Genomic DNA, 6,116 nt, shown 5'->3' with positions numbered 1-6,116 from the left:
CGCTAGACTATGCTAGTGAAATATATTTTACTTTAGATATTGAAGTTTTAGGATGAATTGTTTTAGTATTATGTACTTATTGTTTTAACATAGGATTCTTTTGTTTAATCTGTTTTACTTCAGTAATGTTAATAGTGAGTTCTTTGTGACCAGGATTTATGTAGTACTCTGTTGTAGTTTAAGTATGTTATCACGAGGTTAAGCTTGTTCAGATAGGAAACATCTGTCTGCAATGGAGTTAAGTAGGTTCTGTTCTTCTTCTAGATACATGTCTGAACACACATTCACACACATAGTGTTGTCAAATATAGGTGATAAGGGTAAACTTAGTGTTGGCATAAGCTGACTTAGAGTTAAGGCCCCACATCTGTTTGATCTTTTTAGATAACGCTAAGTTAAAGACCAACCCATTTGTGTTGGTGAGCCCGCCCATAGGGTCAATAAATGTAGATTTCATGTAATGTTCAGGGCTCATTGTCTTTGAGTCCTCAGCGCTGAGTGTCCACCTTATTTGTGATCTGAATAAATTTTGTCAGCTTTGAGACTGATCTGAATCCAGACTCGTCCCTAGAGCTTCCAGTAAAAGAACACGTTAACACTAGTCTACGCTATGAGACCTACAACAGTCGCTAAATTGAGAGCAGCCATTGAACGTGAATGCACACAAATACCAAGGGAATTGTTTGGTGATGTGTGTGATTGCATTGCTTCGTGTTGTCAGCAGTGTCTGGACTAGAACAGATGTCAGTTTGAGAACAGGCAGTGACAAAACAATAAAAGGATGTTTGTAAATTCTATTACATTTGGAAAATTAAAAGAATTTTAATAAACACCAACTTTACAATTAAAGTGTGTATATATTTTTTGGGACACCCTGTACATTAACCCTTAGATGCATAAGTGGGTCAAAAATGACCTGATGAGGTTGTTTTCTTGCAATATCTTTGTAATGAAAAGTTGTTACCATTTCATATTCCAGGTATTCCTCCAAAAACATGTTATTGACATCATGCCATTTAAATTTTTAACTTACCTTTTATAGATTTAATGAAAATCTTGTTTTTGTATTACTACCCCAAGGGTCATGGGTGGGTCATTCATTTTCAGTGGAAATTCATCTGAACCTTTGATTCATTCTACATTCATTAATTGTATAACAAAACCAAAGGACACACTGACATTAATCTGTTGCTGTTATCTTATATATTATAATGTTGTAACAAACTCTAAGTAAAGCTGCAGTTGATGTTGAAGTATCACTTTCTCATTGGGGCCATTTATGTCTGTTTGGTGAAATAAAATCAGATAATCTATATTATAAAAGCAAAGTGGCATCTGTGTGTGTGTGTGTGTGTGTGTCTCGGGAATCACACACAATCCGGAAAGAGCTGACTGTTGCAGGTAGGTATACTCATGTATTTTTGGTCAGGGAAGACAGTAGCAAAAACAGCAAGTTGTTAGGACCAATATTTTGGCAGATATTAGTAATTTTGGAATACATTAGCCTTACAATATGCCCACAACGCTTTGGAGGTGACTGCGGGACACCATGGGTCAACACACCAGTATTCTATATATTCTATATATTACATATTATATATACTTTGCTTTTCAAATTTTCTAAACATTTTAAACTTTGTAAAATTGTTAAAGAAAGAAAGAAAGAAAAAGAAAGAAAGAAAGAAAGAAAGAAAGAAAGAAAGAAAGAAAGAAAGAAAGAAAGAAATGAAAAATAAAATATTTCAAACATGAAATCATTCTTTTGTGGACCAAAATATAATACAAATTATTATTTTTAACATGTCAAAAATGGCATCAAAACACACTGATGTTAATTTTGACCCATTTATGGAAGAGTGGAGGGTCCAGACATTTGGGCTAAGGGTTAAATAAATGGGTATCACATGACAACAAAAGGGTAAATCCTTGTGTTATGTTTAACTGGCCAACCATGCATTATCTTTGCATTTATGTTAGATCTGAGCAGCCCCTAATCAAATGAAACCAAACACAAATACTTAATTTTATTCAATCAAATAGAACAGCTAGTGAGACGCAACTGTGTTTTAGAAACCGTCTTGACAAAAACACATGCATGTAAAGCAGATTTTAATCATCATCACACTTGTGTAATACTTCCCTACTATGTTGCTGTAATATTTTTTGTTTTTCTGTGTCTTATCTCTATATTTGTAATACATATTTGTGAAATTGGACACAGTAAGCACAATGAAAAGACAATACAGGGTGTATAAAAAAATATATATACATTTTTAAAAATTACCCCCAGTTCCACATCTGATATTTTTTTTAAATTTTCTTTTTTCTTTTTTTTTTTCTTTTTTTTCAGGCTAAGTTAGGGTTAGGGTTAGGGTTAGGGTTAACCCTAACAAACAGCAGGTCCTCCTTGCCTCACTGTTACCTCTGCTTTATCAGGTTTGAGTTGTTTTTAGTTTTTTTTTTGCTTTGCCTTTGTCGCTTTCATCTTAACCCCAACCCTAACTTGGCCTGTCCTCAGTGACATTTCCACACCTAAACAAGTTGAATTAACTTTGAAAGGCAGGAACAGCTGCCATGGGTAAAGAAATGAAGCTGACATGGTGGCCCAAGTGTTAATGCTGTAACCTGGTGATTTTGTGGAAAACAAGATGGATACCCATTGTCCCCTCCCATGACCTTTGACTGGATTTAAATCCCACCGCTACTTACGCAAACCAGTTTTAACTTGGATTGCACAATTTCTCCGCGCTCACTCATGCATGAAAACCTGGGTCTGTAAATTTGGACAAATATCCACCAATCCCCTGCCTACTGACATCCATAAAAGAAAATTCCAAAAAATGATCAAATGCGGAACTGGGGGTAATTTCTCAAAATGTATGTTTTTTTTTATACACCCTGTATTTATAGGAGTTTTTTCACTATGTACTGTAGTTCTAAATTAGACATAAACTAACAAAAACAGGAAAGGTGGTGTGGCAAAGGGCAATGACAATGACTGGATGATTAAAACCTGCTTTAGGTGTAAATTATGAACTGTATGCAGTGGCAAAACTTCTGCTTTTACACAGGTGGTCATATATGTGCATCTACTGTACTCATCCCATAGACTCCTATAGGAGCTGTCAGGGTGTATAGTCAGTTTGTCACACACGGCTTCTCCATTTTGGCTTCATTTTAGCAACATAAAAAGGACATACTGTAACCTGTTGTGTAACCTGTTGTGTGCTGTTTTACATTTCTGCTTTTACAGAGGTGGTCATATATGTGCATCTCCTGTCTATACTCACCCTGTTGACTCCTATAGGAGCTGTCAGGGTGTAGTCAGTTTGTCACACATGGCTTCTCCATTTTGGCTTCATTTTTTCAACATAAAAAGGATATAATGTAACCTGTTGTGTAACCTGTTGTGTGCCGTTTTACATTTCTCATCTGGATGAAGATCTCAGATGTTGCTTCTGTTATCAGTTTTACTCAGTCATAACTTTCTTAGAAATGGCTGCAGCCTATAACGCACTGATCTGGAGATAAAGCTAAGGAACCAAAGATGCAGAGGGTGGCAAAGACAAAAGGACTGTGGGTAAAAATGTGAAACCACTCTTATGATATCTTAGCAGGGGCAACGGGAGACATGTAGTCACTAAACATGCCTTCCCTGTCAGTCATTTATTCATCTGTTAGTTGTTGTTGTTTCTCCCACTTTTTATGTGGTTCACATGGAATTCTGTGTTTGCCACAGATATGAGGATGTTCAACTCTGAATATGAAGAAAATGATGATGGACAACACAAATAAACATGAGATTTACAGAGCATCACGGTGTGACATCTAGAATCTGATTTGATGACGCTGTGGGTGAAATTAGCTACGTCAGCCGTCTACTGTTCCTGATAAATCACACTGTCATTGTTTTCAAAAGAGCCTTCGAACCTCCCTAGAAAAGTACGTAAATTCTCACTTATGATCCAGATGATTCTACAGAAATGCCAAACAGAAGACACTGAACTGAGAAAACCCCTTTGATGCCTTGTCGGAGAACAGGAAGCGACTGTGAATGAGAGCACTGTGCTGTGTATTAGCAGTTGCCGGCCCATATTGTGGGAAAGTACCGTGACTGGTGCTGCTCACAGCACTAGTCACCACTTCCTGTGTACCTGTTCGCTGTGATTTATTTCATGCACTGATAGAAAAGTGTAAAGTATTTGCATCCAATGTAAAATTACCAGCACTTTTCCCATGACAGTTACTTCTCAGTTCATGTTATAAAAAAACAGATGCACCCACTCAGATGTGTACAGACCCAAAAAACACCCACATGCAAATTCATGTTTTTCTTTCATTTTCTTAAAATGTGCAACATGACAAATAAGCGCTCATATACCTGTTCACTTCGATACCAAAACAGAGGATATTGTGTCTTCTAGTCCTGCCATGTGTGGGGCCCCTTTCCCTCAACCCCTCTTTTTTTTTGCACCTGTCGAAAGAAAGTAACACCATGCTTTCAACCTCCTGCACATGATGTGAAAACAACAGAGGTTTAAGTCAGGACAGACTGTGGCTTGAGTTTCACTAAAAACAGGACGAGGGGGTTAACGGCTGACTGACTGGTGACCACTTTGTGTGTAACTGCTGTCATCTGGATCTCCTTCGACTTGCATGTACAAGAAAGGGCTCACGAACCTATTCTGTGAAACCGATGAGGAAGCTGGTGAAGCGATGAAATGTGTTGATGTGTAAACAAAAAAATACAAGTAAAGCACATGCATGTTATGGTTGTATACTGGAATGATTGTTGAAGATATTCAACATTAAGACCAACATAATGTAGTTTAATTCAGTTAGACTTGTTTTTCATCGGTCTACTCTTGCTGAACATCTCCTTTGATCCTCTATGTTGAAACATTTTATAAAAGCAAAAATGCATGAGAAATTATTGTTACAAATCCACCACACAAGCTAACTCAAAAAAAAAAAAAATTAATAATAATAATAATAATAATAATAATAATAATAATAATAATAATGATAATAATAATAATAATATCTTCTCTTTTCCTTCGTCATAGACAACAATAACACTTGGAACACTAACAGAACCGTTTCTGGACACTTGCAGATGTACAGTTCTATTTGGAATGTAAACTAAGATATACAACCAGCCTGTAAAACTGTATCAGTGGTTACATGACGCAGTTTCGTTTTATTTGTAAAAGGTCCACCAGAATCCACATCCGCTTTAATATCATAAGTGTTATCTAAGTAAAACAATGTGTGTAGTTTTTCATAGTTGATTAAGAGGTAGTTTATTGAGTATAATTGTTGTATGGCGCCCCCTTGTTGAAAGATGAAGTTTTATACACATTGGTGAAAATGATGTGACTATTTATTACCCCACCCCCCGAAGGGAAGGCAAAGGGTATTGGTTTTGCTTCAGTTTGTTTGTTTGTTTCTTTATTTATTTTTTTGTTTGTTAACACTCTAGCAAAAAAACTATTAGTTGAATTCATACCAAATTGGGTTTATAGATTGCTAGCGACCCAGAATAGATGTCATTACATTTTGGGAAAAGTAGGTCAAAGTTAAATTTTTTTTATGAATTTTAAATCCCCCCCATTTACTTATAATGGAGGAAATTTCACATCTGCAGCAGCAAAACTATTGGTTGAATTCATACCAAATTGGGGTTAATAGATTGCCAGTGACCCAGAATAGAAGTCATTATATTTTAGGAAACATAGGTCAAAGTTTAAAAATTTAGACATTTTTAAATCTTTTTTTCCCCATTTACTTGTAATGGACGAAATTCCAAATGTCCATAAAAACATCCATTTTGTTTCAATTTACTTCAAATCTGGCACATATATAGAGGCAATTGATAAGCTAACATTAGTACATGCATAGACATGATAACATCAGCTGGATTGGTGCCAAAATAAGATACAATACGTGCAAGGGGAGGGTTTGTTGTGCCTGGTACCACTTGTTCATTGGTGATTTGTTTTTTGTTATATATTGTCTACTAATGCAACCAGAAGCCTCCCGCAGAATGCAATAGGCCAGAGACAGGAGACATGGTGCTCAGGTCACATTTATCATGCAATGGTTTTAATAAAGTT

Source organism: Sphaeramia orbicularis, chromosome 20 (assembly GCF_902148855.1).
Source record: "Sphaeramia orbicularis chromosome 20, fSphaOr1.1, whole genome shotgun sequence".
NCBI lineage: Eukaryota > Metazoa > Chordata > Actinopteri > Kurtiformes > Apogonidae > Sphaeramia > Sphaeramia orbicularis.
This window is presented reverse-complemented; position numbering follows the sequence as displayed.